Source organism: Culex pipiens, chromosome 3 (genome assembly GCF_016801865.2).
Source record: "Culex pipiens pallens isolate TS chromosome 3, TS_CPP_V2, whole genome shotgun sequence".
Lineage (NCBI taxonomy): Eukaryota > Metazoa > Arthropoda > Insecta > Diptera > Culicidae > Culex > Culex pipiens.
In genome coordinates this window covers 69,424,583-69,437,373 of record NC_068939.1, presented here as the reverse complement: position 1 = coordinate 69,437,373, position 12,791 = coordinate 69,424,583, and positions in this window count along the sequence as shown.

The following is a 12,791-nucleotide window of genomic DNA, read 5'->3' as shown; positions in this document are numbered from 1 at the left end:
TCGAGTTTTTAGAAGCAAAATTTGTTCAAATATATTATATTCATAAACATTAGACGTTCTCAAAATTATAAAATGATATAAATTTAAACATCATGTATTTGAAACGATCGTTTGATTTAAAGATGCAGGTATAACCTGATTTTGAGAAAATTTCGGTTTAAATTTCGGCTGATGCTTAGCACGAGAATCCAAAACCTTTTTTCTGATGGGGCAATCCCAAAAATTTGATTTGTGTTTTCCACCACAATTTGCACATTTAAATTGGGCGATTTCTTTCACGGGACAATTGTCCTTGTCGTGAGAAGAATCCCCACAAACCATGCATTTTGGAACCATGGTGCAATGATCAGTACCGTGACAGAATGCCTGGCAACGCCAGCACTGGGTCAGATTCTGGCCATTACCGCCATGTTTCTTAAAATGCTCCCACTTTACCCGTACATGGAACAAAAACTGACCATTGTCCAAAAGTTTCAGAATTGTTGATTTCATTTCTGTTGAAATGAATCAGAAAAAATTGTGAAGTCAAACCAAAGCAAGAAATATTCCCGTTTGATTTTCTCCTGGATTTTTTTGGTTTTCTCAATTTTATCTTTAATCACGATGTGTTGATTTCATTTCTGTTGAAATGAATCAGATAAAATTGTGAAGTCAAACCAAAGCAAGAAATATTCCCGTTTGATTTTCTCCTGGATTTTTTTTTTTGATTTTCTCAATTTTATCTTTAATCACGATGTGTTTTTTAGAACAAACTAATGATAAAAATTCGGTATGTCTGATATTTGGCACCGTGAAAGAAGGGCTCTTTCCAGACATTTTGCGGGGTATACCGAAATATTTCGTCGGGGGGTCTAGCAAAACTTTTTTTTAAGATTATTTTTCGATTTTATGGGATAATTATTTAAAAAAAATCACAGAAAATCGGAGATTGGGCCAAAGTGATTTTAACGGATTTTACCATTTCTCAGGTTCTTCTTATTTCCTAAAGTGTCTTCCTTGACCTGATCAAAAGTGTTAACTAACAAGTTATCGTACCCTATAAATCAACAAATTACAAAATTAAATATGAAACTGAATTCTGTTAAAATGGTTGTGTAGGAGACATCTTAAGATAACTTCGCTGAAAAAATCTCGTTCCTAGAACAAATCCTGTTATTTAGGCAGCTGTCTAAAGTTTAGGTACGTTTTTGGCCAAAAAAGACCTCTCGAAAAAATCATTTTTCTAATATTTCTGTTGGAATTGCACGAAAACTACTTAAATGTTTGAAAATCTCCACTTCAAACATTTTAGCATGTCAATACGATTCCCTCGAACAAGAAACACTGTTGGATGAGCTGTTTTTACCATATCGTTGTATTTGAGCATCATTTTAGTTCCATTTGACCCAATGTCACCCCCTCTAAGGGGTGAGATTGGGTCAATTTTCAAACTATTGACATTTAAGGTAGTGTTCATCTAAATCCACCATATTTTGGGAAAATGTTAGTAAACTATCTAAGACCAAATTTACGTTGAAAGATTTTCGCTGTTATTTAAATTGTTTTTGTTATTAAGAAATTACGAGAGGTGCATCGTTTTTTGACCCATAGTCACCCCCACTGACGGTATAACAAGTTTTGACGAAATTCATGAAAATAATTCTATAGCATTCATTACAAAACTCAGTAGACAGTGCCCATCATGTGAAAGGTAATTAAATTAAGTAATTTTTTAGAAAGGTACTAAATTATTTCAGGAAATTGGGCCTATGTCTGCTTATATTGAACCAAAACTGGTACTTTTTTATGGAACTTGTACAGAAAAGTGTGATGTATTTTAAAAAGTTTTAAAATGTAATGGTGTAATGTGGGAGAGGATTGAAAACATAATTTTCAGAACCTATTTGGTAATAAACAGCTTATTGAATAAATAATCTATGCTTTGCATTGCACAGTGGTCCGAAACCGAAATCTAGCGTGACAAAATTGATAGCGGCCACACGTTTAGATTTAGAGCTTTGGTGTCTTGGGGACAAATGATCAGGGTCAATAGGGACATCTTTTGGTATGGTGGACATTAGGGTGGTCCAAATTTTAGGGTGGTTCAAAATTTTTATTTTGGCGGGATGACGAGATAGTGCTTTGGTGTCTTCAGAAAAGTTGTAGGGAACACCATTCTGAGCAACTTTGCTGAAGGGCACAAAGCTCTATCTACAAACGGGAAGTTTCTAGAGCCATTTTTGTAATTTAGGTTTGGGTGTTTATGAAAAAATGAGTTTTTTGAATTTATCAACTCAGGCTTATGTCGTAGCGAGTTGGCGTCTTCTAGACATTTGAAGAGCTTATCAAAACACACATTTATCTTCCAAGAGAGCGAAAATCGGACCTTTTAAACGAAAGTTATAGCCAAAATACGACGAAAAAGACGCCATTTTGAAATGTGAATAACTCGAAAAGGTGGTGGAGTTTGACCTCGCTCTTAGAAGCATCTGAAATTACACATTCTAGAGTATATTTGCTGAAAATATCTCGGAGGTCTTTTTTGTTTAACTCATTTAATCTTAATTAGAAAATGAGCATTTTTAAATCGTTTTTTGCCCATAACTTTTGATAGAATTGGCCAAAATTCGTTTTTCAAGAACGAAAATGTTCATTTTGACAAGCTCTATAATTGTCTACAAGGGCTCAACAATGTGCAAAATGATCTAGTGGTTGTAAAAGAAGAAACAAGTTTGTACTGAAATATTTCAGGAATAAATTTAATAATTTTGTTGATTCCTGAAATATTTCAGTAAAAACTTGTTTCTTCTTTTACAACCACTAGATCATTTTGTACATTTTTGAACCCTTCTAGACAATTGTAGAGCTTGTCAAAATGAACATTTTCGTTCTTGAAAAACGAATTTTGGCCAATTCTATCAAAAGTTATGGGCAAAAAACGATTTAAAAATGCTCATTTTCTAATTAAGATTAAATGAGTTAAACAAAAAAGACCTCCGAGATATTTTCAGCAAATGTACTCTAGAATGTGTACTTTCAGATGCTTCTAAGAGCGAGGTCAAACTCCACCACCTTTGCGAGTTATTCACATTTCAAAATGGCGTCTTTTTCGTCGTATTTTGGCTATAACTTTCGTTTAAAAGGTCCGATTTTCGCTCTCTTGGAAGATAAATGTGTGTTTTGATAAGCTCTTCAAATGTCTAGAAGACGCCAACTCGCTACGACATAAGCCTGAGTTGATAAATTCAAAAAACTCATTTTTTCATAAACACCCAAACCTAAATTACAAAAATGGCTCTAGAAACTTCCCGTTTGTAGATAGAGCTTTGTGCCCTTCAGCAAAGTTGCTCAGAATGGTGTTCCCTACAACTTTTCTGAAGACACCAAAGCACTATCTCGTCATCCCGCCAAAATAAAAATTCTGAACCACCCTAAAATTTGGACCACCCTAATGCCCACCATACCAAAAGATGCCCCTATTGACCCTGATCATTTGTCCCCAAGACACCAAAGCTCTAAATCTTAACGTGTGGCCGCTATCAATTTTGTCACGCTAGATTCCGGTTTCGGACCACTGTGCATTGTTTAATGCTCAAATTTGTATCCGGTCAATATGTTGCTGAAATTTCATGACAAATTGTACAAAGAAAAGATTCACTTTCGGTCGTATCGGGGTTAAAGCTTGGATTTTGGGGTAATTTCAAAGAAAGCTTGAAATCTGGTAAGTTAGTTTCGAATTTTTTAATTGGAGGTCAAATATTGGTCAAGTCCCCAAGGCATATTGATAAGAAATTTGAGTAATATCAACATGAATGCACCGATTTTCTGTGATTTTTTGAACAAATATCCCTTAAAATCGAATAATAATCGTAAAATAAAGCTTAAATTGGAGATAAAGCTTATTTTTCTGAGCACAATGACTCTTTGTACGCACCCAAATGATTTAAAATTGATTTTTAATTCAATTTAAAAAAATAGTATCTACAATCAAACCCCAGTAATAATGCTGAATACCACTCTTACGATATTATTTTACGGGCCTGTAAAAGCCACTCATTTTTTGAATGTTGAACTTACTATGTGATTAGTTTGTTGTTATTAATCTTCCAACAATTATAAAAAAACCTAAATCCAGCAGAAGTTTAATTAAAATCTATGGAAAACTCATATTTTGTATTGTCTAATTTACATTGGTTTCAATCATTACAGTGATTATTTTGCTAAAAAAATAAATTCTGACTTTTCACTGAAAAAGTGATTTGAGTTTGTAAATTCAAAGGGCTTTTTCATCAAATAGGAGAACAAGCGAAAACTTAGAAAAAAAGCGATTAGATTATTTTTAGAGTTTTTTAATGGTCCATTAAATTTAGGAAACACAACAGCTTAAAAAAATTCTCTAGATTTGAACAAATTTTGTGTAATTACTGTTTGAAAATGTATAATGTTTTTGAAAAAAAAAACCAAAGTAGTTTCTAAAAATGTATTACGCGTTTTAAACTGCAGCTCGTAATGTATTTTTTTCATTTTTTATTAATTTTGTGATCTCAAAATATTGCGAACACAAAAATTTCAAAAAAATAAAAATAATTGAAAAAAGTTGTATTCAATTAAGTTTAATTAAAAAAGAGACAAAAAAATCATACCTTATTTATGACTTTTACAATATTTTGAGAAAATAATGGGTCCCGTTAAAAACAAGAGAATGCTGCAAATAATGTAAACAAACAAAGCATTCAAAACACCCCAACATACGTAATTCCCACCCATCGCCTGCTTCCAACTGTCAACCCGCGCGCTGTATGCATTTTCTGTTTATCCATCGTACACGGGTCGTGCATCGGCACATGCAAACTGGGTAACACACGCACACCACCGTGGCCGCCTCGACATCGGATGATCGTACGACGCGCCCTGATTGGTCCGTTGCCAGACCGCGCGCTGGTCCCGTGTACAAACGAAAAAAGACGCGTCGCGACGCGCAGACATTGCACACACCACCACCAGCGACGCCAAGGCAAGGGTGGTAGCCGCGGGTACCAATACAGACGGAGGGGGTTGAATTTTCCAACAAGGAGTTTCCACCACCCACACAAACAAAGAAACTTAGTAGGCACGACGAACTGTCAGAAAAGAGGAATGTTTTGCCCTACTGACTCGCGTGCCTGCTGAGATTAGTTTAGTTGGAACCTGTAGCACGTCGGCTAGGCTTGGACTAAGTCGCCTGCTGTGCCTATGTAGTGATGCGATGCATTGCTGGTTGCGTGTGGGGGTCAAGGGAGGGTGGTGAGGTGGAGACGGATGGTGGTTTGTTTCGTTCCGTTTACATCCTCCCTTCGGAGATGCGCGCGCGTGCGAATACTTTACAAGGAAAGAACGTTTAAGCACTTTTACTAAGTGGCTTTGTTGGCATTTAGTGTACGGCTGGATGGCACTACAGGCAGTAGCGAATTGCTTGTAAAGATTTAAGTTCTTGTTTGGAGAAATAAAAATCATCATTACTATACCGACTTCTTGAGATTCATCGTAAAGGTTTTAGGTTTTTTTTTTTTGTTACAGAAACATTTAAATGATCCTTATTGTTTATGAAGTGAAGGCTGGCAACAAGATGTTTGAAAACAAAACATAATAAGAATAATATTGAAGATAATACCTCAGACTGATAATACTGCCCATAATTGATTCGGCTATGATGCCAAATCAAGTATTCAAAAAAAAACGCGTTTTAGTGTTTGTCACCAAATCTCCATCAAGGCAATTTCCCATAAGTGTGGCATATTAGCCATTTCTGGAGATATTTTTTTTTTTTTTTGAAAGGGTCCAATAAACCAAATTTCTAGTTTTTGCTTTTTGGGTGTTTTTGAAACCGCCTTGAGTCAGGGGTATTGAAAAACACCCGAAAAGCAAAAACTAGAAATTTGGTTTATTGGACCTTTTCAGAAAAAAAACTCCAGATTTGGTTTTTCGCATCGGCCCAATCTTAGCACTATTCCAGTGAAATTCAAGTTTCAGAAGATGCGTCGAAACATCCTGTACCACCTGGTGTTAATAACTCGTTTTTGTCAAAAGTGGATATTTGCCGTTTTTTTTTTCAATGGAGAGCAGAATAATTATTCAACTTTTTTTTGAGAAGCTCTCTCAGTTTTTCCAAATTGAATTGTTGCTGAGCAATTCGCTACGAAATCTGTTTTTTTTCTTAAATTTAATTATTTGTGCTATTTATTCCGGCTGAAACTTTTTTGGTGACTTTGGTATGCCCAAAGAAGCCATTTTGCATCATTAGTTTGTCCATATAATTTTCTTTACAACTTTGGCAGCTATTCACTCAAAAATGATACATCCCGAGCAGACGGAAATAACTTGGGAATAACATTTTTTGTTATTCTTCGTTATGATTTTTTTGTTATTGGATTATTGTTATTGTAATAACAGACAAATAACATTTTCAACTATTCTTCAAACAAATCTTTGTTATTATTTTGTGTTAGTTTAACAACAAATCCGATCATCTTCTGATGGCAAAAAAATATGAATTGAAATAACGAGCCATGGTTTCAACATTTTAATGAAAAAATGTTTATAAATCCATTATTCACATTTCCAGTTGTTTTGCCATCATTAGTTAACACAATATCTAAGTATTGACAAACAAAAAAATTTTTTTAATCTGGCTGAAACTTTTTTGGTGCCTTCGGTATGCCCAAAGAAATGGCTTCTGCCATAAATTTTAAATCAAGACTAACATTTCAAAAAGACCAAACATTCAATATTACCCCCTTTTGATATGTTAGTCTTGATTTAAAATTTTTGAAAAAAAAAAATTCGAAGAGATCGGAAAACTTTACAAATGTTTCATGTTTTAACATTTTAAATCGGACCATTAGTTGCTGAGATATCGACATTAGATAATGGTGGGTTGTTTGGGTGAGACTTAGAAAACGTCAATTTTCTTGTTTTTAACCCTATGCATAGCAATATCTCAGCAACTAAGGGTCGTATCAACAAAGTCCGAATAATAAAAATATAGAGAATTTTCTCAGCTTTTCAAAAATATTTTTTTCAAAAGTGGGCAAACATGGGCACTATTTTTAAAAAAGAAAAAACTGCGACCATCCATAAAGTATGTCACGCAAAAATCGGCCAAAATTAACCCCCCCTCTCCCCTATGTCATACTTTGTCACACAAAGTTGAACCCCCCCTCAAAAAGTACGTCACATTTTGCCAGACCCCCCTCCTTGTTTTCGATGGGATTTTTTTTTATAGTTTTTATATCTTTAAACTCTCATAATTTTGGTATTTTTGCCTATTTTAATATGAAAAAAAAATTGTCTTATTATTCATTTTTTGGAATAAACATTACGAAACAAAAAACAGTTTTGTATCTTTAAAAAAATATAAGACCTGGTAAAACATTCAAGTATTAAATAATCTTGAAAACTGTTTTCTACAGCTTTGTATCTAATAAGTTCAAACCATTTATAGCAGTTTTCTTATGAACACCCTGCTTTCAAAGCATTTATTTTTATCAAGCAAGAATTTGCAAAATATTGAAGTTCCAGCTGCAAAAAAATGTGACTATATAATAAATTATAATGTGATACCGTCATCAGGGGTGACATTTGGTCTGTGGTGAGTTTTGGGTCATACACAAATGCAGAAATTTGTGTGACCCAATCTCACTCCCCAGACCCAATGTCACCCCTGATGACGGTTCTTTTAAATAATAGTAAGCAAACAATTTTAGAAACGAGGATTTAATTTAATTGTGTACATTTCAAATTAATATCATGCAATTCTAAAAAACAACCTAGCGTGACGTCACAGTCTCGAAAACCCCCCCTCCCCCCTTGGTCACATCTTGTCACACCTACGGTAACCCGCCCTCCCCCCCCCAAGAGCGTACGTACTTTATGGATGACGCCATTACTAGAAAACGATGAACTTTATCAAAATTTCACTAAAGTACTATTTGATGGCAAATTCAATTTGACATCGAAAAATGAAGTTGAAAAATTTTTACGACCAATATTTTGATTTTTTGAAAAAAATTGTATTGATTCAAAAAATCATAACTCGGTCAATGATTTTTTGCCCATTCTGGAAATTTCTGAAAAGGTAATTTAAAAGTAATAAAAATAGTGTTTTTTTACAAATCAAGTTTTAGTGACAAAAAGTGAAATTAAAAATCACCAAAAAAATTTACCGCGTATCATTTTTTTTTTCAGTGTAGTCCATATCCATACCTACAACTTTGCCGAAGACACCAAATCGATCAAAAAATTCCTTCAAAAAATACAGATTTTTGAATTTTCATACATCATTTTTGTATGGCCAGCTGCCAAATTTGTATGGAAATTATATGGACAAACTAATGATGCAAAATGGCTTCTTTGGGCATACCGAAGGCACCAAAAAAGTTTCAGCCGGATTAAAAAATTAAAATTAAAGAAAAAAGACCGATTCCGTAGAGAACTGCTCATTTTAAAATGTTTTCAGTTAATTAGGCTTCTATTTTCATGGAAATTTAGAAGTTTTTGGAAAAATATTTTTTGCCCCCTGATTTTTCAGAAGGGGGGAGGAGGGCGACATAAGCTTTGAAAAATATTTTCAACGGCCTAACAACTTTTAAACAATGAAGGCAAATTGCGGAACACTTGGAAAAAATCACGTTTCGTTTTTTTTTTTTTTTTGCAATACCTATAGTTAAGTAACGAAAGGTTGGATTAACAATGTTCAAAAATAGAAACTTGGTAACATTTACCAAATTTTCGGATTTTTTTAGATGGATGGTTAAATTGGCACTATTTACATATTTGAATAAAAAAAAAACAAATGTTTAGAAAAACTAGAAACTAAATCATATATTTTTTTCTTTCAAATCAAATATTCAAAGCGTATGAATTCAAATCTTACTTTTAAGTTATAACAATTTTACCACTATGTTTAAGTTATCTAAATTTATTAAAATTGCTATTTATTGTTAATCTTTAAAAAAATGTATCCCAGAATATTTCAAATTTCAGTAAATCAATAGTTTGTATTACAAATTAATCATGCGCCAACACCGCCTTTAATGTTTAATTCATGACTTACATTTTATTACCATTTACCTTATGTCAACTTCTCATCAACCCCTATTAGCTCAGCCAACACCGCACGCTTGGGACACATGATCGCGCTTTAATTGTCGAGCAATGCATTCCTGAGGGGCTTTCCTCATTTTTGTTGTCCTTCCTTTGTACCTTCTTCTACCTCTATTCCTCAACAGTCAGCGGATCTCGGCACGGAAAGGGGATCGATCGCCAAACCAGCGACCGAATTTTGCTGGGTTGGTTTTGCTGATATTAGCGAAATTTTTCTCTAAACCAGCGATTTTTTTCGCTGAAAAAGGTGGCTGCGCGAAATCAAATCCAGCAACTTGGTTTCGCTGGTTTGTTATTTCCGAAACGGTTTCTTTTCCAGCGAAAGTTTTCGCTGGCTTGATACACATCCTTCCGACAGCCGTCATAAATGTTTGTTATTGTTCACGTTCGGAAGCGATTTGTGGCAATCGAATTGCTTTAGGGGTTTTTTCAAAACAAAAAAGCATGAAAAAGTTTTGCATCAAGTGTTCAGCATTAAAATACATACTCAACAGGTGAGGGTTCTTTTCAATGAAAAGAAGCACGTTTCCATAAAGTTCTCGCAGCAGAAAAATACGGTGCAGTGAAGCTGGAGATGTATTTGTACTGCTGCATAGATGAGTGCACAAATTGTCGCAGGTGGCAGCAAGAATCGTAGGCGAGGAACTTGACCATGGCCGCGGAACAGTTTGTGCTGTGGCAAGTAAGTACAACCTGGTTTATTTTGGCATAGGCTTCTGCCGCCAAAACAAAAAAAAAACAAACGTCGGTGATAAAAAACGCTGATCCAGTGCAAAAAAACACTGGTCCAGTTGAAACATTCGCTGAACCAGCGGATTTTTTGCCGGAACCAGTAGAATAATCTCCTGGTTGATTTTGGTACGAGCTGATGCCGCGGAAAAAAAACCCGGACGTCAGCGATAGAAAACGCTGATCCAGCGTAAAGGAACACCAGTTCAGTGAAAAAATCCGCTGGACCAGCGAATTGTTTCCCAAAACCAGCACAATAATCTACTGGTTGATTTTGGTACGAGCTGCTGCCGCCGGAAAAAAAACCCGGACGTCAGCGATAGAAAACGCTGATCCAGCGTAAAAGAACACTGGTCCAGTGAAGAAATCCGCTGGACCAGCGAATTGTTTCCCAAAACCAGTACAATAATGTCCTGGTTGATTTTGGTACCCTGCCGCTTTTTCCAAACCAGCGAGAAAATTTTCTGATTCTAGCAAAACTGATCCCCCGAACAGCGACATTTTTCACCAAACCAGTGTTTTTTTTCACTGGTTTGGTAGAATTTCATCGGTTTCCAAACCAGCGAAAAAAATTAGCGATTCTAGGTAATTTTTGTGCAGGCTGAGAAATTAGCGACATTTTTCGCTAGTTTTAGCGAACTTTATCGCGATTTGGCGATGGATCCCCTTTCCGTGGGGTGTCAGCTCAGCTGTTTTAGCACTACTCTGAACAACCTAGTTCATCAGTGTTACAGCCTATGTGTGTGGTCAACTTTGTTTGAGTTCGTTTCTAATACAGTGATCGTAAAACCGCAAAGATACGTAGTTTGCGTGAGATCATGTCCCAGAAAGTCCCACTGTATTGTGTGTTTTGTAAACCAGTTCGCGAAAAAAACCGATTTATCACGCGGATGATCCCGATATAGTTTCGCTCGTGTGGGTATATTAACTATCGAGCGAGAGATTCCAGACGGACAGAGAGCGAAATGATCAGGCGTAGGCGTTGTCGTCGAAACGTCTGGAATTCTCTCCTGGGATGATCGCGGCGCGGGATGCTCGGTTTTTTGCGCACTCACATGTAATCAGCACAAGCTTATCGCTCAACTAGCTTGCATTGTATCGTGTGATGCAATGGTTCTATTAGGGATTGCGTTGCTTGTATGTCATAATAGAGAGATTACCTCCCCGTGAGTTAGCAGGGTTGACAAAGGCTGTGCGGTTTGAAGATGGTACAGTCATCCCACATATTCGGAACGGTTTACAGATCGGCCAACGCTCAAAAAATCATAGCAAATCGATAATTGAACTTAATGATTCGCTTTTACCTTCATTTGAAAGCTTTTCTTGCGATCTTTCGAATGATGTATCGAACAACAGCAAATTTTAACTTTTATATCCAGTTTTTGAAGAAAAACATTGACCCTTTAAATCCACTAATTTGGAACACTTTTTTCTTACGGATGTAAACAAACTTTGGTTCTCTCCGTGAGTACATAATTTTTACAAAATAATGACTTCTTGCACTGAAACCAACAAAACTCAAGCCAAGTTATGTTTTATAAGTGGTCTGATAACTTTTTTTTTAAATATCAGTTAAATTCAGGTGTTCCACAATTGTGGGAGGCACAATAACATCCCACAATTATGGAACAGGCAATTTGGAGGCAGTGTTTTGCTGCTCTGGACAACAAAGTCTTGAAATGAGGTTTTTTGTTCAAAAAATACTAATTTTACTAGTGAAATAGCAAGAGAATGTCCAAATGAAGGTCCTAAAAATAGTAGGGTCGACAGAAAAGCTACATTTGCCATGTTATTGATAAATTATCACAAAAGTATTCCGAATTTGTGGGTGTTCCGAATATGTGGGATGACTGTACTGTTGCTATATGGAAACTTTGAAATCAACTCTTTGAAATTAATGTTAACACAAATCATGTGGTATTGGAACTTCCTTATGAGCCGTTATCAAAAAATAATTCGTACATCGTCGTTGTCGTGCTATCTTGTCACAAGTGCATTTTGGGCCAAGTTGAGTTAGGGCTCTGAATGGCATCATTCCCGATCCCGATCAAAAAACGATTTTCCTTGAGTTGTTTGTAGCAGTGTTTTAGAAATAGTGATTATTTTTTCATTTCAATTTACTATTTCTGGACCCTGAATTCGTAACCATCATTGACAGTCATTGCTCACCTTTTGACCTTCAACGATCCCGAAAAGTCGATATGAGATATTCAATAAAAACCGAAAAAACTCCGTGCATTATTGTTACTCTTCACATGAAAAAAGTTTCATTCTTGTCGTTCTATCTTGACACAGCCTGTACATTGCTGTGAGTGCGGCAGCTGACCAAGTAATTTCAGGTCAGAACGCGTTTGACACACGTACATGCCCGACTACTGTGAATATTTGTTTTTATAATTCGGGACTCCGGCAACCAAATTTAACCAAACTTAGAGAAAATGCACAGAATGGTCAACCAAACGAAACGTGTTTGTTATTGTTAACATTGCGTGCTCTATTTTTTGTTTATTCATGGTCATACATTGAACCGCGTATTTCTCGGAACGTCAAAAAGTGACGTATGACAAGATAGCACGATCACGTCGATTTGTTTCGCATTATTCATTTTTCAAAGTTTAGGGTACCACGTAAGCAGAAAAAAATACTTAAAATGTGTCTAAAATGACCTGTTAAGCTAACTGTAAGCTGTGTACTGCAAACTTTAATCCCAGTGAATTAGTGAAACAGAAACCTACTCAAACCGTACCCACACGATTCTTTCATCGCCGAGCTAGAAACTTTCGCGCGGGCTCCAAACTAGTTCTTAAAACTTATGCAACATATTATTATTCAAATGATACGTGTACCGCGGCCAACCGATCAACAGTTTCAAGGGCCACCACCTAATATCGACGAGCGGCCAGTGTCCACCGCAAAGTCGCAAATGCAACAGGTCCAATAGA